Raw genomic sequence first — 21,484 nt, 5'->3', positions numbered from 1 at the left:
AGCATAGCAGTCGGCCAGCAGGTACTGACTGTCCACAGCTCAAGGTATAGCTCTAGATAGCTTCCAGGTCCAAGAATTTCACCTACCAGGTTCGGGGACATCTCCCCTGCAGCCCCTGCTCCTCATTTCTGCCTTGTTTGCTCATCCTGCTCCACGTACACAACCTGAATGAGGTTACTTAATCCTGACAGCTTTCTCTGGGGAGCAATTAGAGTCTTTAAGATCTTACCTGTGCTTCACCAGAAGTCTTCTCATTAAGTAGTTACTTAAAATGTTCCCAGGGCCTAAAACATTAAGATTTAAAGGAAACAATTGGCTGCTTTTTTCCATGCCAAATCAGACCGTTGTTTAACATGGTGAGAGCTACCACTGAGGCTACTGAAGTAGAAAAAGGGGGGCATATGTTGCTAGAGAACAGAAACTTCACAGGGAAATTAAAACCAAGACAGGTTCAGGGACCAAACGAGTCAATGGGATGTCTTCAGGAATCAGGCTTTGCAGGGCTCCTGCAGTCCAAAAGTCAGAACCAAACTGGCCTCCAGGACTTCCAAAGCACCTCCGTTGTGCATCCTTTCTCACAAAATAGTCCGACTAGAGGCTTCTTGAAGGACGAGGCCATGGCCCTGCCTTGAAAGATGGCAAGCCAGAGATGTGGAGGAGCAGAAGACAAGCACAACGGTGGGAACAAGGGAGTGAGAGAGCACAGGGCCCAGCCAAGACAGAAAGCTTATTTGGAAGCAGGAGATAAAATCCTCCTTTCTGATCATGCCCCACCCTCCCAAGAGAATCTCACCCGTTGTGGGAAAGTGCTTTGGGGAACATCAAAGTCATCTCTGTCTGAGTTGTGTGGGGAGCTCACTACTGAGTCATCTTGAAGCTCTAACTCGTGTGTTGCAGTTTAAGGCAGGGGTTCCAATTTATTCCAAATTTATTTAAAAATTCTAAATGGGATCAGTTCAGATCAGAAAATGGCAATGGATGTCATCTTCAAATCTGCAGTTTATTGATCTAGGACAGGAAAAGTCTTTCTCAGTGGGCAGGGAAAGACACATAGGTCTGTTTGTAGTCTAGCTCAGAATAAATGGAAAACATCCCTGGGTTCTAAGCACTTACAGGCTTCTGTTTACCAGAACTTTCTCAGAAAGAATTCTTCACTCTTTTGAGCTGTGAGTTTATGCAGGCATCAGGATAGCTCAATAATTAAGTCCCCACAGAAACCAAACTCAGATGGTTTTTTTGCCTTCCCTGTCATTTTCCATGAAGGCCCTGTTCTCTTTGCAGTGCAGGGTACTATCAAAAGACTAAGCCCACATAAGCTTGCCCTGGGCTCCTTCCATTTCCTTGGTACTTGCTTCCCTGCTTGTGAGGACCCCACCCCCAGCATGCCCCTCTGCCATGCTGCCATCAAGGTTGCCATCCTGGGTGATAACTCCTTGCCAAAGCCACCTTAGGCATCCTTCTTTCTAGGGCCTGATAAGGTAACATAAGCCTTTTATTCTATGTACAAATTTTGAATTTTAATAGGGCCTTCTGTAGACATTGTCTACAAGAAAGACTGAACCTATCTTTACCAATCCCTTCTATATTTTGGGACATCCCCACAATATCAGCCCTGCATCCTCAATAGAGTCACGGCTCAAACTCCTATCTTCTTTTGCAACTAAGACACAGGAACGTGACCCAGCTCTGTCATTACACATATCCACATACAACTTTGTTCTGGAAATGAGGAAGTACGCAATGTGAGGAGCCAAGCTCTGCCAAGGGAACACAGAGGCAGCAGGCCTTGGAAGACCAGGTCCAGCTCCATACACAAAAGCAGCCCTACTGCTGGAGGCAGCAATGCATGCAGTAGAGGTGATGAGTACCTGGCATTGAGTTCTTAGCAGCCGTAACGGTGGTTCCATCTTCAGACCAATTCTGTAGTATGGCTGGCGCATTCTTCCTGGAAGCTTAACCTTGTACTTGTTTCTCTCCCAACTCACAATGATTCTGGTGGGAACCAAATATCACATAATAAATCCATTTTCTTCTTAAACAGTCAAAGTGGTTTCTGTTTTCTGCAACCAAGAGTGCTGACCACGAGCATTTCAGGAGCCAAGGGTACAGGAGCTTAGGGGCACATAGACCTTTGACACTTGTCTATGCTCTGTAGGGACTCTTTCCTCTGCTAGTCTTTAGTGACAGAGTAGAGGACAAGGGTTATGGCTTCCTGGGGACATAGGGAACTCATTCTTTCAATGCAAGGCAACCTTATAAGTTAAGAGCAATCCTTTCTTTGAATCAGTGATGTCTGCAGATGTAAGTTCCTTTGACACCCACGTAAAGCTACAACGCAGAAGAGCTTCAAACCATGACCTCAGGCCGGGTCACGATTCTCTTCTCCCTCCTTTCCACAGCTGTAACTCAATCTTTCCTTCACCCCTTTCCATATTCCCAGTTACCTCCTCTCTCAAACCCTTTTCTCCCTCTAACCTCAGTCAAACATGCGATCAACCCCTTTAAAGTATAATCATGAAAAATAGCTTAGAATCTTATCCTGTGCCAGAAATATGTGCATGATACAGGAACCGAAGCCTTGGACAAAAGAACAATACTCCTTGGTGAAATTCCAAGCATCAGCCCAGTCAATAAAGGAAATATATGTTTGATATGCTTCAATTTTCATTTGTTTGTTTGTTTTTGGCAATGAGGACTTCCTATGGTGACTATAAAGCCATCACATAGGAAGGAAGGACTAACATTTATTGAAAGGTATTGTGCTGGATGCTTTTTCCCCACATTGTCACACATACCCTTCACCTTCAGCACTTCAGCTATACCAACCACCTTATTGCTTCTCCAACGGGCCAAGCACATTCACCCTCAGGCCTTTTAATCTGACAGTCCCTCTGCCTGAAGCACTTTGCCCAAATACCTGCATGTCTCACTTTCTTATGACCTTCAGGTCTCAGCTCAAGTATCCTTAATTAGAGACACCTTTCCTAACCACCTGCTGGTATTCCTACTCCTGGTATTCTCATCTCCCGTTACTGCTTTATTAGTTCTCCATATCACTGATCACCATACAACATATTTACTTATTAGTTTACTGTCCAGCCCCCCACCCAAATGTAAGTTCTATAAGGGCAAGAATTCCGTCTTTGTTCTCATCACTTAGAAAAATCACTGGCAAATAGTAAGTGCTCAATAAAAGTTGCTGAATGGATTAAATTCATACAGAATTATGTAAATGCCATTCTCATTCTCAAAAAATAATGATGTTCAGAAAAATTTAATAAATATATCAAACTCAAGCACCCAAAACTGAATCTATACAACAAAGACCAAGCTTGTTCAACCCAACCACCCTAGGCAGGTTAATCATAGAGAGTATAATTGACTCCCTCAGTTCCTCAGTGACCTTCCAACTTCTTCCTGGTCGGTAACACATTTACTGCTTAAGGTAACACTTGTTGCTGTAACTGATAAACCTTCATATCTAAGGGGAGAACACAATAAAAGAATCTGATACAGGTGTTCTTGGTAGGAATGTTCTCCTCCAAATGGCGAATCAAGGACCCAGGCTCTTTCTAACTTGTGGATCCACCCTCTTTGACACATGGTTCACAAGGTTGCCCTGGGAATCACTTCTGCTTCAACCCACCTAAAAGGGTAAGAGCATGAGGATCACATTGGGGGGAGGAGATGTAGGTATGGCTGTGAGCCCAGGAAGAGGAAAAAATAGGTATGGTGATCAATTGCCAGCCCTAAGAAGACCCAAATGCCATCTTCTATTAGTAACTCAGGTTAAAACCTCTAAAGAGTGCCCCAACTGCTGAGTGGGTGTGGTACCACCTAGACCTAGAATTCAGGTAGTCTTGGGTTCAAGTGCTAGGCCTACCACAGACTACTTGCTTGACCTTAGTCAATAACATACCAAAGTCTCAATTTCCTCAACTATAAAATGAGGACAATAACAGCACCTTCTTCATCAGGTTGTAGAGAGGAAAAGCTGAGATAATGCTGGTTGGGTATGCAGCACAGTCCTGACACATGGCTATTACCAGGGGGAAGATGTTCAGAAGAGGGGTCCCCAGCCTCTTATCCTGGAATTCTTACTTGCAAGCTAGCTGGTAGTCCAGAGAGCCATTCTGGGTCTCAAAGCTTAGGCTAGAAAAGCTTTGTCCTGACTTGACAAGTGACCTGTGAATCCTCTTTGCTGCATCCTATTGATAGTTTCTGACAAATCCTACAGTATCAGTTTGCATAAGTAAGTTTGAAATGTCCTTTCCATTAACAGAGGAGCTCTGCTATTAACTAATTACACTTTGGCTTTTCCTGCATTAGTCGCAGTGCCAGGGAGAAGAGGCCGAGTGCGAGGTGGCCTTTGGCATGGAGAGAAGGCTTGTATGGATTGGGATGAGCAGGAGCTGAGGTGGGTGTTGGGGGCTGCTGTTTTCTTTCCTTTCCTTCCTATAAATCCAGTCAATGGGAGGGAGGCCTACTGAAAAGAGGACCCATGGAGGAGGTGCAGCTTCCAATTTCCCTTAGGAGTATTTTCAAAGGATTTGGGGAACCTCAGATTTTCAGAAAAATACTAATATTAAAAAAAAAATTAAGTAAACTGCTCAAGGTCACCCAGTGAATGCATGGTTTGATTATGGTGGGGTCCTAATAGGAAGAGCTCTAGTCTCAGAAACTAGAGCTCTTATGCTGGTTCCAACCCCATGTCCAACTTCTGCAGGGTCAGCTCCAGCTTAGACTGGGATGCAGTGGTCTGCCCACTACCATCTTCTGTTATGCCTTCCTCCATGCTGGTGAAGAAAAAAAAAAGCCTTGATTTTGGAGTGGGTTAGCTGTGAGTTCAAATCCCTGCTTTGCCACTTAAGCAAGTTATATAATCTCTCTGAGTCTCAGCTTCCTTATATGTAAAGTGAGAAAATCTATGTCAAGAGCCACCACTGTGAAAGAGGGTGACTCAAAGTAGATACCAAGTAAATGTTAGTAGGTAGGAGTTTCCAATCCCACCCCTATCCTGAGATCCTCCCATTCCCATAGGCCTTGATGTCACCAACCTGAAAATGTTCCTAAAATGTCACTCCTCTCTGAGGTATTCTCACTTTAATGTGACAAACTGTGTACCTGAGGGGTGGGGGAGTTTGCCACATCTTGAATAGTGAGATGCAGATATCTCTGTGACACTGATGGAGAGCCCAACAGAAACAAATTTAATAGGGTCTGAGAACTTCTTGGAGAGACAACTCCTCCTGAGAGATGGGGTCAGAAATTATAAACTTCACCCAAGAGAAAGCCTTCCACAAAGAAAGGGAGTAAAGATTTTGAGTTGGAATCAATCAAACCTATCCCTATCCCAACTACAATGTTTAGGTCCTGGACACAAAAAGTAAATAAAAACAGAAAAAACTAAGCACCACTTCCAATTAGAATGCAGAAAATCACAAGAGACTGTTACTTCCATCCTAACCATGAAAAAAAAAAAGCCAGATAAGCTACAACATCACAAAAATCAGAGAGCTAAGACGCAAAGAAATGAAAATGAACTAAATTTTAAAAAGTGATGGTTCCTTCCTGGCAAGAAGAGAGCTATGATGCTTTCCCTCACTAGTGAAGAAGTAGAGAAAGAGGAATATGCCATGATGGGGATTGGGAGAAATCCACCAAACTTTCGACAAACATAGCAGTGAGTTGGTTGGCATGACAGATTAAGATCTGAGCAAAACTGTGATTCTGTAACTACCCACCAATATGCCCCCCTTGTTCTCATGTAGGCACAGAAGTAATATGGTGAGCGCTGGAAGGACAAGAGGGCTGACACAGATCTCCCTGAGGTGCCCACAGCTTTTCCCAAGTACAAAGCTCAGGGTGGGACAAGAGATCTGAGATAAATCACTTTGAGGTGCTCTGGGCTTCCACCAAGTGCACTGCAGCCATCCTCCAGATGTAGACACAACATCTGGGGAGAGAGAGAACTCTCAAGATGCAGAAAGCTGGGGGCAAAATTGGAAAGCGAAGAATACTCTCCAGTGATGGAGGTAGAAGCTAGCAGCCAGATTCTAAGGTGTAAAGAATTTTCTGAAATCTCAACAGTATTCAGATCCTAAATCTTGCTAAAGGGAATATTAATTTTTTCTCAAACCATTTTAAGCCAGTGGCAGAATGAATCTAACTTAAGTTGCAATCAAGCCCAGACTTAGCTGAACTACAAATGAGATTGACTCAATCCTCCCACAAATGCCCTCAGGGGAAAAAAAGAAAAAGATGATCCCCTTTTCTGGAGGTGAATATTATTTATTCTACTGTTATTCTACACAAAATGTCTCCAAACATCAAGATATATGAAAGGTAAAAAGACACAAGAAAATCTTACCCATGGTCAAAAGAGGAAATAGTCAATTGAATAAGACCCAGAATGACCCAGGTAGGGACTTTAAAATAATAATGACAAATATTTTAAAGAATCTAGGGGGAAAAACATATGCATGAACAAATTAGGGATTTCGGAAAACAGAAGATAACTATAAAAAAGACCCAAATGGAAACAATAAAAATGAAAAAAAAAGATCAAAAATGAAAAATGTACTTAATAAATTTAACATCAAATTAGATATAGCAGGGAAACAGATCAATAACTTGAAAACAAAAGAGAAATTATCCAAAAAAAAAAAAAAAGAGTAAAATAAGGGGTAAAAAAACAGAACTGAGGGATAATATCAAATGATCTAGAAAACATGTAACTGAAATTCCAAAAGAAAAAAAGAAAGATAAAAGGGCAAATATGTTTTTCTTTCTTTCCTTTCTTTCTTTTCTTTCCTTTCTTTCTTTTTCTTTTAAGAAATAACAGTCAAGTACTTTCCAAAATCAACATATAGATGCAAGAAACTCAGTGAACCCAAGCAGGACAAATACAAAGAAAACCACACCTTAAAATGTCACAGTTAAACTGCTGAGACTCAAAGATAAAAAAGAAAATTCACAAAAGTAGCCAGAAGAAAAAAGATATATTATTTACAGGAAACAACAATAAGAATGAGGCTAGAAAACTGAAACAACTTTACAGCACTGAAAGGGGGGAAAACCTATCAACTTAATGTTCCATGTCATGTAAAGATAGAGGCAATATACAGATATTTTCAGATAGATAAAAACAGAGAGAATTTGTCTCCAGCAAACCAGTATCACAAGAAAGGCCCCCCAAAAGTTACGTGTGTGTGTGTATAAAATATATTTTTTTATTCTCTCTCTCCATATTATATATAACATATATTGTGATGTATGTTATATATTAAGTTCTGTAAAAATTGTTGGCTTTTAAAAATAATAATAATACATCATGAGATTTATAATATAAATAGAAGTAAAATATATAAAAACAAGAGGATGAAGGGCAAGAGTCAGGTGCATGAAATTGTTGCTATAAGGCTTTTAACATTGTTCATTAAACAGTATGAACATATTGGAAGGCAGATTTTGACCATTTAAAGACACAAAGTTTAATTTCTAAAGAGCAAGTGCTATAAAATAACAAAAAAGCATAGCTAAAAAGCAATAGAGAAGACAAAATAGAATACCAAAAAATACTTGTTTCATCCAAAAGAATACTGGAGAAAAAAGGAAGTAAAGAGCAAAAAACAGTTGGTAAAAAGTCAAGATAGTAGACTTAAACCCAATCATACATTAATTATATTAAATGTAGGCAAATTAAACACACCCAGGGTAAGGCAAAAATTGTCAGACTCAATAAAAAAGTAAGACTTACCTACATGTTATTTAAAAATAACATATGTTAAATATAAATTCACAGGAAGATTAAAAGGCAAAGAGTATATAGAACTACCTTCTGATCCAGCAATTACACTACTACATATTTACCCAAAGGATATAAAAATACAGATTCAAAGGGGTACATGCACCCCGGTGTTTATAGCAGCATTATCAACAATAGCCAAATATGGAAAGAGCCCAAATGTCCATCAACTGATGAATGGATAAAGAAGATGTGCTGTATATATATACAATGGAATATTAGTCAGCTATCGAAAAGAATTAAATCTTGCCATTTGCAATGATGTGGATGGAGCTAGAGTGTATGACGCCAAGTGAAATAAGTCAGTCAGAGAAAGACATATACCATACGATCTCATTCATATGTTGAATTTAAAAAAGAAAACAGATGAACATATGGGAAGGGGGAAAGAAAAAAAGGAGAGAAGAAAACAAGCCATAAGAGATTCTTAACGACAGAGAACAAACAGGGCTGATGGAGGCAGTTGGGTGGGGGATGGGCTAGATGGGGGATGGGTATCAAAGAGGGCACTTGTGATGAGCACAGGGTGTTGTATGTAAGTGATGAATCATTGAATTCTACTCCAGAAACTGGAGTCGAATTTCTATTGCACTGTAAGTTAACTAACTAAAATTTAAACTTAAAAAAATTTTTAAATAATAATTTTTTTAAAATAAAAAAGGAAAAGAGTAGAAAAAGATATTCTATACAAACATTAAGTATAAGAAAGCTAGTGTGCTATATTAAAATCAGACAAAGTGGGCTTCAAGACAAAACATATTACCAGAGATGATGAGAGCATTCCATAATTATAAAAGGGTCTATTCATTAGAAACACCTCACAATCAATCCTAAATGTGCAGAGACTCACAAAAGCATTTCAAAATTCAAAAAGCAGACGTTGACAAAACTAAAAAGAAATCCACATTCATGGCTGTAGATTTTAACACCTTTCTCTCAGTAATTGATATAATAGACAAAAGAAAAAAATCAGTAAGAATATAAGAATGGAATACTACTTTCAAACAACTTGACATAATTGACATTTATAAAATGCTATTTTCCAGCCAGAGAGAGGTAAGATGGTGGAGGAATAGGGCAACCTTAAGCTTGCCTCCTCCCTCGAACATAGCTAGATAAATATCAAATCATTCTGAATACCCAAGAAATTGATCTGAAGTCGTAGAGAAAGAGCTGCACATCTACAAACCAGAAAAATGACCCACGGAAGGTAGGAACTGCAGAGAGTTTGTGGGAGAAAAGAGCCATGGGCCCTGCCCAGGGGAGAGAGCCCTGACCATGTGGGGAGTAGCTAAGGAGAAGGAGAGAGAAAAGGGGGTGGGGGAAGAGTGAAAATACAGTCGGGGGACTGTACAAGAAAACCATTCCCCAAAACCATGGATGGGGGAAAAGGAGAAGATTACAATACCACTAGTTTTCTATAAACAGTAAAGCACAGATTGTGAAGTTTCAGAGGTCTGCAACATTGCCATGTTCATGCCTGGGAAGTTGAGTGGTGCTCTGGTGGGAGAGCAGAGCTGAGCCCCAGCAAGACGGTAGCCTAAGGATCCCCAGGGTCACATGGGGAGAAGCGGTTCTCCTGCTTAGAATGCATTTGGTAGAGGCCATACAGCCTCTTCCTGGGCAGAGGACCCTGTGGGCGCCATGGAGCTATCCCACTTACCAGTATAGGAACAAAGATGATGCACAGCTGCAAACCCTGGCACCAGCTGTGTGTTGTGATTTACTATAAACTCTGAACCACTGTGCAGTCACATGACTGTCTTCCATGACAAGCCAGCACCGGCCACAAAGCAGGGAGACCCTCCCCCAGAGGATGAGTGGGGGTCCACAGTGCAGGGTCTCTGAAGTGTGGGGCCTTCAAACACAGCCAAGTCTGAGATAAAACACAGGAGTGCTGTGCCATTTGGCAGGCAGACAGCTCAGACACAGACAGGGTGAAGGAGGGGATATGACAGAAACCAAGGACAAAGGCAGGGTCACTGCATCTGTGAGGCTTTACTCAAGAGGGGTGACATGAATTTCCTGCTCCACAGAGGAGAGAATGGGAGGAAGCCATTTTCTCCCTGGCCCACCGACTTGATCCACCTCAGTGAGCTGAACAGCATCACCAAGTGGAGAACAGAGATACTACACCAAGCCCCGCCCCACTGCATGGGGCAGGCACATCTCCACTAGGGCTTAGAATCAGAGTAGCAGGCCCCTCCCCCAGAAGACCAGCACAAACCCCCCCCACACACACACACCAAGTATACTGATCACAAAGTGCTGCAAAGCTTCAGCTCTAGGGAAAACAGCATCCAGTGTCCTTTGGGGGTTCTTTGCTTGTTTATTTCTTTTTGTTCTTTGTTTTTGTTTGTTTTTGGATACAGAAAGAGCAATTTTTTATTTTTTAATTTATTTTATATGTTTTTTTAATTTTTAATTTTTTTCTTTTCATTTTTCTTTCCTTTCTAACTTTTTTCTATCAATTTTCTCATAACAAGTAGACTAAAATGCACCTAGAATCTAACTTCCTTATGTATTTTATTTTATTTTATTTACATTTTTCTCAATTTTTAATTTTTATTTTATTTTGCTTTATTTCTCCCCAAAACAACAAGGCGGAAGAATTCACCCCAAAAGAAAGAACAGGAAGACATGATTACCAGAGACTTAATCAATGCGATATAAGTAAGATGTCTGAACTAGCACTTAAAACAATAATTATAAGGATACTAGCTGGGCTTGAAAAAAGCATAGAAGACACTAGAGAATCCCTCACTGCAGAGATAAAAGAACTAAAGTCTAGTCACGCCAAAACTTAAAATGCTATAACTGAGATGCAGACCTGAAGAGATCCCATAAAAGCAAGGATGGATGAAGCAGAGGAACAAATCAGTGATATAGACGATAAAACCATGAAAAATAATGAAGTTGAAAAGAAGAAGGAAACAAATGTAATGGATCATGAAGGCAGACTTAGAGAACTCAGTGACTTATTAAAATGGAATAACATTCATGTCATAGGAGTCCCAGAGCATGAAGAGAGAGAAAAAGGGGCAGAAGGTTTATTCGAGCAAATTATAGCTGAAAACTTCCTAATCTGGGGAAGGATATGGGTATCAAAATCCAAGAATCACAGAGAACTTCCATTAAATTCAACAAAAACTGACCATTGCCAAGGCACATCATAGTCAAATTCACAAAATACAGAAACAAGAAAAGAATCCTGAAAGCAGCAAGGCAGGAAAAGTACTTAACCTACAAGGGAAGATGGATCAGGTTTGCAGCAGATTTGTCCACAGAAACTTGACAGGCCAGAAGCTAGTGGCAGGATATATTCAATGTGCTGAATGGGAAAAATATGCAGCCAAGAATACTTTATCCAGCAAGGCTGTCATTCAGAATAGAAGGAGAGATAAAGACTTTCCCAGACAAACTAAAACTAAAGGAGTTCATGACCATCAAACCAGCCCTGCAAAAAATATTAAGAGGAAATCTGAGTGGGGGGAAAAGACCAAAAGCAGCGAAGACTAGAAACCAACAGAGAACATCACCAGAAACACCAACTCTACAGGTAACACAATACTATATTCATATCTTTAAATAATCACTCTGACTGTAAATGGACTAAATACCCCCACAAAAGACATGGGGTATCAGAGTGACGACTGGGCGGCTCAGTGAGGTAAGCATCCAACACTTGATTTCAACTCAGGTCATAATATCAGGGTCATGGGATCAAGGCCCGACTCGGGCTCCACACTCAGCAGGGAGTCTGCTTAAGATTCTCTCTCTCCATCTCCATCTCCCTGTGCCCCTCCCCAACTCACACTCCTTCTCTAAAATAAACTAATAAGTCTTAAAAAAAAAAAAAAGACATAGGGTATCAGAATGGATTTAAAAAAACCAAGATCCATCTATATGCTGCCTATGAGAGACTCATTTTAGACCTACAGACACCCGCAGATTGAAAGTGAGGGCATGGAGAACCATCTGTCATGATAATGGATGTCAAAAGAAAGTGAGAGTAGACAAACTTATTATCAGACAAACTAGATTTTAAATGAAAGAAAGTAATAAGAGGTGAAGAAGGGGATTGTATCATAAGTAAGGGGTCTGTCCATCAAGAAGATCTAACAATTGTAAATATTTATGCCCCCAACTTGGGAACACCCAAATATATAAATCAATTAACAATAAATATAAAGAAGCTTATTCGTAATAATACAATAACAGTAGGGGGCTTTAACACCCCACTCAGAGCAACGAACAGATCATCTAAGCAGAAGTTCAACAAGAAAACAATGGCTTTAAATGACACACAGACCAGATGGACTTAACAGATATATTCAGAACATTTCATCCTAAAGCAACAGAATACACTTCTTTTCAAGTGCACATGGAACATTCTCCAGAATAGATCACATACTGGATCACACAAATCAACCCTCAACAACTACAAAAAGATTGAGATCATACCATGCATATTTTCAGACCGCAATGCTATGAAACTTGAAATCAACCACAAGAAAAAATTTGGAAGACCTCAAATACATGGAGGTTAAAGAACATCCTATTAAAGAATGATTGGGTTTACCAGGAAATTAAAGAGGCAATTTTTAAAAATATATGGAAGCAAACGAAAATAAAAAACGAAAGGATGCAGCAAAGGCAGTCCTGACAGGGAAGTATACTGCCATACAGGCCTACCTCAAGAAGCAAGAAAAGTCTCAAATATACAACCTAATCTTATATCTAAAGGAGCTAGAAAAGGAAGAGCAAATAAAGTCTAAAGCCAGCAGAAAAAGGGAAATAATAAAGATTAGAGCAGAAATAAACAATATAGAAAAACAACAACAACGACAACAATGGAATAGATCAACAAAATTAAGAGCTGTTTCTTCAAAAGAATTAATAAAATTGATAAACCCCTAGCCAGACTTATCAATAAGAAAAGAAAGTACCCAAATAGATAAAACCATGAGTGAAAGAGGAGAGATCACAACCAACAATACCAAATATAAAATGCTATGGCCCAAAGTTGCAAATACCCATTAATTTCAAGTGTATCTAAAACATTCACCAAGAGAGGCTATATGTTGGGCCATAAAACAAATCTGAAAAAATTATCAAGGCTCAAAATCATATCAAAGTATCAAAATATACTCTCTGATCACAATGGAATTAAATTAGATATGAATTACAAAATCTTGAAATGACTTAAATTTCAAATACTCATTTCTAAATAACCTGTAAATCAAAGAAGAAAATCATAAGAGAAATTAGAAAAAAATCTCAGGGCGCCTGGGTGGCTCAGTCCTGGGATCGAGACCTGAATCGGGCTCCCTGCTCAGTGGAGAACCTGCTTCTCTCTCTCCTTCTGCTGCTCCCCTTGCTTGTGTGCTCATGCTCTCTCTGTCAAATAAATAAAATCTTTTACAAAAAGAAATTAGAAAATATCTCTAACTGAATAATAAAGAAAATATAACACAGGAAAATTTGTGAGATGCAGATAAAGCTGAGCTTAGAGGAAAATTTAGAGCTATAAGTGCCTATGTTAGGACAGAGTTAATCAAAGACCTAAATTTTCACCCTAAGAATCAAGAAAAAGGGAGGAAATTAAAACCAACATTAAGTATAAGAAAGCAAAATAAAATTAATAGCAGAAATAAATTAAATATAATAGATAAAGAAATCAAAAAATTAAAAGTTGAATATTTGAAAAAATTAATAAAACACATAAATCCTTAGCAAAACAGAGAAAAAGAAAAACACAAATTACCAAGGAGCAAAAGAGGAGACATCACTGAAAATTCTATAAATATTGAAAGAATAATAAGGGGATGTTATGTACAAATGAATGCTAAAATATCAACAATTTCTAGAAGATTGAAAAATTCCTTGAAAAATAACACTTACTAGAATTCAGATAAGGAGTAAAAGAAAATAGAAATAGCACTATGTCTATTAAAGAAATTAAACTCATAATAAAATACCTACCAATGAAGAAACCACCAGGCACAGATGGCTTCAACAATTAATTATGTAAATATTTAAAGAAGAACTAATACCCACCTTACATAAGCACTTTCAGAAATTACAGAGAATATTTCCCCACTCATTACATGAGGTTCATATAATAGTGATATCAAAACCTGACAAAGACATTATAAGAAAAACAAACATCCTTCATGAAACATAAATGAAAAATTCTTAACCACATATTAGCAAAACCAATTTACATATATAAATAGATAGATGGTTATATATACAGAGAGATTATTTCCAGGAAGTTGCTCTAGGAACGCAAGATTGGTTTAACATTTGAAAATTGTTCAATGGAATTAAAGGAGAAAAGAAATTACATAATCATCTCATGAGATACAGAAAGAGCAGTTAACACAATTCAATACCCATTCATCTAAAAAAAAAAAAAAAAACCCAAAAAAACATAAAACCTCTCAGCAAATTAGGAAGATAGGAAGAGAGCAGAACTTCCTTAATTTGATAAAAAGAGTCTATAAGAAACCTACTGATGATATCATACTTATATCCATTCTCACCACTTCTATTTAGTATATACTAGAAGTCCTAGCCAGTGCAATAAGGCAGGAAAAAAAAAAAAACCACAACACATGAATGTTAGAAAAGTAAAGTCATCATTTGCAGACAATTTGATTGTACAGTAGAAAATCCTACAGACTCTACAAAAGAAGGAGAAGTAATAAATGAATTTAGCAAGGTTACAAGATACAAGGCTAAGATACCAAAAGCAATTTAATTTTAATATACTACCAATGAATAATCAGAAAATAATTTTTTAGGGGTGCCTTGGTGGCTCAGTCAGTTAAGTGTCTGCCCTTGGCTCAGGTCATGATCCCAGGTCCTGGATTCAAGTCCCACATCGGGCTTCCTGCTCAGCCGGGAGTCTGCTTCTCCTCTACCCCCACCCCTGCTTGTGCGCTCTCTTTCTCTCTCGCGCGTTCTCTCTCAAACAAAATCTTTTTTTAAAAAAGAAAATAATTTTTAGGGGCACCTGGGTGGCGCGCAGCGGTTAAGCGTCTGCCTTCGGCTCAGGGCGTGATCCTGGCATTATGGGATCGAGCCCCACATCAGGCTCCTCTGCTATGAGCCTGCTTCTTCCTCTCCCACTCCCCCTGCTTGTGTTCCCTCTCTCGCTGGCTGTCTCTCTCTCTGTCGAATAAATAAATAAAATCTTTAAAAAAAAAAATAAATAAAATAAAATAAAATAAAAAAGAAAATAATTTTTAAATCCTATTAAAACATCATCAAAAACCATTAAATATCTAGAAATAAACCTATTGGAAAATGTATGAGGCATGAGAAGTTTTACAGAGAGAAATTAAAGAGATAAAGAAATGGAGAGATGTATCGTGCTCACAAGTTAGAAGACAAAATATTGTTAAAAGTCCATTCTGTCTAAATCAAGCCATAGATTCAATACCATTCCAACCAAAATTCCAGCAGGCCTTTTTGAAAAATTTACAGACTAAGTCTAAAAGTTATATGAGCATAAAATATCCAAAATATGTGAAAAAAATAATTGGGAGGAATTTTATTACATGATTTCAAGCCTTATCATAAAGTTTGATATAGTTTGATTACAGTTTGATATTGATGAAAACATAGACAAACAAATCAATAGGAAAATGCAGAGATTCCATAAATCAACCCATACATATATGGTCAATTGACTTCAACTTTTGTTAAAAAGGAAAGTCTGACACATGGGCCTGAATCAGCTAGATATCTGTATGAAAAACAAAGTCAACCTCAGTATCTACCTCACTCCTTACACAACAGGATTCAAAAAAGATGGCCTAAATGTGAATAGTAGAACCATATAGTGTCAGAAGAAAACAAAGAACATCTTTGTAATCTTTAGGTAGGCAAAAATCATAGGATGGTTTTAAAAAAGCATTAACCAATAAAGAATAAACTGACATATTAGCATTAGATGGGGACAGATTGTATTTTCCAAAAATGTCTAGAGCAATATATCCAGTCCCACATGGTCTTCCAAAACATCTCCACTCCCTACTAAGAAGGAGAGTCAATTAACCCTTCCTTGGAACCAGGGTGAATGTGTAATTGCTCCAGTTCTTAGAGTAAAGCAGAAGTGATGTTATGTGACTTCTGAAGCTAAGTCAGAAAAAAATAAACAGCTTCCATTTGACTTTCTTTAGACGCTCTCACCTTTGGAACCCAGCAACATGAAGAGGTCATGGTATGCATTCCTGCCAACAGCTCCATCTAAGGTCTAAGCTGACGGTATCAAGGGCCAGACATATGAATGATCAAGGCTTCTGATAATTTCAGCCCCCAGCTATTAAACCACCCCAGTGGACCCCAAATGTTGTCCAGAGACTAGAGCCCAGCTATCCCCACTGAGTCCTACCAAAATTATAGATTTGTGAGTAAAATAAATGTTGTCATTATTTTAAGTAAAGAAATTGGGGGATAGTTTGTTAGGTAGTCAGAGGATCTGGAGCACTATCAAAATAAAAATGATTCTGGATGTCAAAAGACACCATTAAGAAAATGTACAGGCTATCCACAGACTGGGAAAAATATTTATAATACATGACAAGGACGTGCATCCAGCATATATAAAGAATATCTACAAGTTAAACATTTAAAACTAGGTCTTATTTTTTTTTAATACCCAAAAAACATCTCTCAAAATAAGATATGGTCAATTAAACATGAAAGGTAGTCAACACCATCTTGAAGTGCAAATTAAAACCATAATTTCACACCCACTAGAATGACTAAAATAAAAAGCACTGGCAATGCCAAATGTTGGAGACAATGTGAAGCAAGTAAAATGTTCACATATTGCTAGATGCAAGTGTAAAATGATACAATCACTTTGGAGAACTGGCTGTTTCTTACAAAGTTAAATATACATCTACCCCATGACCGAGCAATTTCACTACTAGGTATTTACACAAGAGAAATGAAAACATGCTTCCCCAAAAAGACTTATACAACAATGTTAATTGCAACTTTATTCATAATAGTAAAAAACAGGAAACAACCCAAATATTCATCTATAGGAAGACAGAAAAATAAATTGTGGCACATACATGAAATGGGATATAACTTAACAGTATAAAGAATGAACTACTGATACACGCAATCACATGGATGAATCTTAAATATATTCTTTTAAGTAAAAGAAGCCAAACACAAAGGATTTGTATTATATAATTCCATTTAGATGGAGTTAAATCTGACCTAAGATGACAAATTAGAAAGTAGTTGCCTCTGGAGGACCAGGGAATTGACACTAAGAGAAGTACAAGAGAAACTTCTGGGATATTCTGTCTTTTTTGATTACACAAGCATATACAATGGTGAATATTCAATGAACGGAACACTGTATGCTCTGCATTTTGACTATACAAATTATTCTCAATTAAAAATTACAAAGAGATGTTTCTCTAAACTCTGTAACGCATTGGTTCTAACAAAGAAGACTAAGGCATTGCTTTGTCCCACCCTTCCCCTCTCTCCCCCATAGTGAGCAGTATATTGGCACAGAGCGACACTGAGCATGACACTGGGGAAAGCAGCAAGACACACAACAAATATCCAGGGTCCATCAGCAAGTACAAGTGTGTTTATTCACTGCCTCTCAGAGCATCCCAGGAGTACTAGTGTAAGTAGGAAATTCTGCCAGGGGCCCAAGGTCATATGTTTTGCAGGTAGGAGTAACCAAACCAAACCAATGTGTGACTTCATTCATACCTGCAGGTTGGTGCATCAAGTTGCATCAGAGAACTTTTTGAAAAGCTTTAAAATTTCACTCCAATGAGATTGCTCATCTTACCATATTTCCCAAGCCACCACCTTCCCACACCTCACCAACTCTCTCTTCTACCCACTGATGAGTTCTGAAACCATACACACATGCTATTATTTTCTAAATATATATTTCCCAAAATGTATGTAGACACTAATCATTCAAATACAGATTAAAGGCATTACTGAGTCCACGAAATCTTTTCAAACAGTAAATGTTAAAAGTAGAACAACTATTCAGGCTGTTAATTATTTTTAATAAGTAATTTTTAGGGGGTTCTTACACTTGAATAAATGCTTGGAGTCAGACAGACCTGGATTCAAATTCTAGCTTTGCCACTTCCTAGCTGTGTGACTTCAGGGAAAATTACTTGTCTCTATGACCTTCAGTTTCTCATTTGAAGAGGTAGAGATAATGATAGTTCCTACCTCATAGGGTCATTGGGGGGGGGATTAAATGATGATATCAAAGCTTTAACACAGTGTATAACACATAATATGTGTTCAGTAAATATTAGCATACCTCAGCAGAAACTGTAAGGTATACTAAAAATGTCTAGGACTTGGAGTCAAAAGACCTAGTTCTGTTCCTAAGTCCCCCCTTTTCTCTGCAATTTGAGCATGTTTCTTTAACTCTCTGGACCTCTATTTCCTTACATGTAAAATGGGGAAGGTGAATCTAGTCTTGGTGACTTCTCACCATGAACTGAACATCTTTTCCTCCAGCCTGACAGAAGATGTCCAAGAATGGAAAGGTTTATCTCATCATCAACATAATCCAAATGCAACCCAAATTGCAGCAAAATGCCAAAGAACAGTAGGGCTGGGATGAGCATAGCTGCCACTCCTGCCAGTGGAGACAGAGAGAGTAGAGAGATGATCCAGAAAAACATCTGGTAAACAGAAAACTTGGAGCGTCGAGCTAAGAATGGTCTCTTCTCTGAGGACTAGCAAGTGAGTTAAAAGTTCCTTTTTGTAAATCCAAGCAAAGAGGACCTTTGGGATGGGAGAGATATGAGTCTTTCCAGTGGGTCTTCCTCTTTCCATTCTCATTACTGCCATCTAAGTCAGACCTTCAGTAGCTTGTCTTGAGACTATGGAGAAAACTTCCTTACCTGTCACTGTGCCTCAGGCAATCCTTCCTCCCTTGTATCCTAAATAGCACAATGGTTACCCTTCCAATGCACAGCATTGTCATGCTCTCTCCTGCTCACAGTCCTTCAGTGGTATCCATCAATATTGGACTTAGGATCTTCCTTCTATCAAGAATGCTGTCTAAATTCTACTGATCCCTGAAGGCCCAGCTCAATTCCTACTGCTTCCAGGGAGCCTCTCCTCATGGGTTCTTAGATGGAATAGAGAATGCTCACTCATCTGAAAATCTCAAGAAGAATAACTCAAGCACATGCTCATAAATCTTTACTGGTTTCCCAGTTTCTACTGAATTAAAAAAAGAAATACCTCAGACTGGCACTCAGTATAGTCTACAACATGATCCCCATCCAGATTTCCATGCCACTGTTCCACCACCATGGCCAGTCCTATGCTATCCAATCCTGAGAATTTCCTAAACATTATGTTCTCTCCACCTGGTATTCTTGCCCTCTGATTGTCAACACGTGACTCATCCTTTTAGAGTTATTTCAAATGCTTTCTTTTTCTTTATTACTTACTGCTTAATTCTGCTGCTTTCCCTAATTTTATCCTCCTTCCAAACCCCTTATCACTTTGTTTTTTAACCAGGGATTCTTAAAATCTCCTTGGCATTTCAGTTAAAGGTGCACTTGGAGAAAAAAAGGCCATCAAGGACAGAGACTGGCCTCTTTACACATTGTGATCCCTGGATTAGCACTGTCCATGCATGTTACAGGGCTTAGGAAGGGACACTGGAAGGTCCATGTCTGGTGACTGTACGAGACATGCCAGCATTGAGTGGGAAGTCAGACACAATGGCACCTAGAGTCCCTTCCAGTTCTAATCTTCCAGGAGCTTGAGTAGGCTCTAAAAAAAAACCTGAACTCTATTTTTTCTGAATTCCTTTGGCTACTAGTCACCCAATTCAGCATGGTATTGATTAGTGGTATTGTTCATATTTAATTTTTTGCAAAGATGATACATTCACAGAGTTCAAAAATTTTCTGTAATTAAAAGGTACAAATGGCAACATCTCACCCCCCTACTCCTATCAGGTTACTGACTGCTCAATTAACCACTTTTATTACATTTTTGTATCCTTCCAGATTTTCTTTTATGCAAATATAAATGTATGTTCTTCTATTTCATCATGCAGACAGGAGCTTGCAGTCAGTTGCTTTTACAATTGATCTGGGGGTTAAATTTGCCTTGCCAGCTGCAGTAAAATTGCTGTGTGAGGTGTGAACCTCAAAGCTCCTTCATGCCCTACTACACCTAGCTCAAGGCTGGGCACACACAAATGATTAAATAAGTACTTTTTGGTCGACTGCCCTTCCACAACTTTCTCTGCCCGGCCTGGAGCTGAGAGCACGTGCCCCACTTATGGCTCCAATGTGTGAAGAGAGGCCCTGCACTCTCACTTCCTCTGACACATTTTTAGAGAATGATCTGATTCCCAGAGGTCAGTCCAAGTTTCAATCTGTGGTACACCAAGCCTCTTGCCACCTACCAATTTGGTGGAAGAGAAAGCATGATAGACTGAGAGTCAGGAGACCTGGAGTTAGCTGCAGCTGTGTCCCCAAGTAGCTGTGCAACTCTGGTCAAGCCATCCACCCTCTCCAGTCCTCATTCTTCAAAGGACCTTCCTCCCAGCATCGGCAAACCTCTCGGTCAGGGTCTTCCAGCCTCAGCTCTGCAGACATCATGTGCTGTGGACATGAGGATATATCTGCATCAAGAGTCCATGGGAGGTACCAGGGGCACTCCCTTGGACCTGTGTCTGCCCCCCTGCTGATCCCGGCCATGATGACACAGCCCTTGCCGCAGTCACAAGACAGAGTATGAACAACCCAGGGCAACAGTTCCCTCCCTGGCACCATAGACAACTTGTCTACACAAGACAAAACTGAGGTTTTCCTGGTAAATCAAGATGGGTGTGACTAAAGCCTCCACATTAGTCCAGATATGAACCCGAAGGAGCCTAACGGCATGTTGGGGGAGGCAAGGCCACCCATCCATACAGCCCTCAAGACCAGCACCCTTGTCACCCACACCCTCTGAGCAGGTGGCACCAGAATGGGGAACTGTGTGGTTCCCAAGACCCTCTGCTGGGGAATTCCTCTCAATTCCTCTCTGCTCCACTGCCCTCCCCACCTGCCTTCATCTGTCTTTAGGGACAGGAAAGAGCTGACCGGGAAGGGACCTCCAAGGCCATCTGCTCCCCCTCTCAGTATACAGATTCAGAAACTGAGTCTAGAGAGAGGAAGTCACTCAACCAGAGCACACAGCTGCCTGAGGGGCAGTCTTCAATGACAAACCACCCAACAATTGTCAGAAAAGCCAGCCAGAACTCTCTCCTGCCTTCCGGGGGCCTCATCTGCACATCCACAGTGAGCAGGTGCCTTACCAAGCTGTCCTCTCCAGCAACAGGGTGGGAAAGTGCTTCATAGGATGCAGCCAGGCAGACACTTCTCATGGTTTCCTGTTCTGGCAGGAACCCTGGTTGGTTGATTTGGTTCTCTACACCAGTGACAAAGGCAGGCTGGCTGGCTGCCCGGCTGCCTGCCTCTGGGGGTGTAATTTGGTCAAAATTTATCATGACAGTTGTGAACAGGACAGCCAGGGAGGAGAGTAAGGTAACAGGTTTGTTTTTGGTTGACCTGCCTTGAGACTAAAATTGGGACCTGAACTCAGACTGAAAAAGCTATTGCTAGGCACCCTGCTCCTTAC

The 21,484-nt window shown here is 39.7% G+C and overlaps 1 long non-coding RNA gene across 1 annotated transcript; it reads right to left on the bottom strand.

Annotated features, from left to right (window-relative positions):
* Positions 1 to 220: 220 nt before the first annotated feature.
* LOC121101036 lies at positions 221 to 21,323 on the bottom strand. The gene is made up of 3 exons (XR_005832972.1): positions 21,162 to 21,323; positions 1,869 to 1,992; positions 221 to 284 (listed from the first exon to the last, which is right to left on the bottom strand). It is a non-coding gene; the product is annotated as an uncharacterized LOC121101036 (long non-coding RNA).
* Between the last annotated feature and the right edge of the window lie 161 nt (positions 21,324 to 21,484).

The sequence above is a fragment of the Ursus maritimus genome, unplaced genomic scaffold (assembly GCF_017311325.1).
Source record: "Ursus maritimus isolate PB19 unplaced genomic scaffold, ASM1731132v1 scaffold_6, whole genome shotgun sequence".
NCBI classification, from domain to species: Eukaryota; Metazoa; Chordata; class Mammalia; order Carnivora; family Ursidae; genus Ursus; species Ursus maritimus.
The sequence above is the reverse complement of the archived record's forward strand: the minus strand, read 5'-3'. Positions and strand labels throughout refer to the sequence as shown.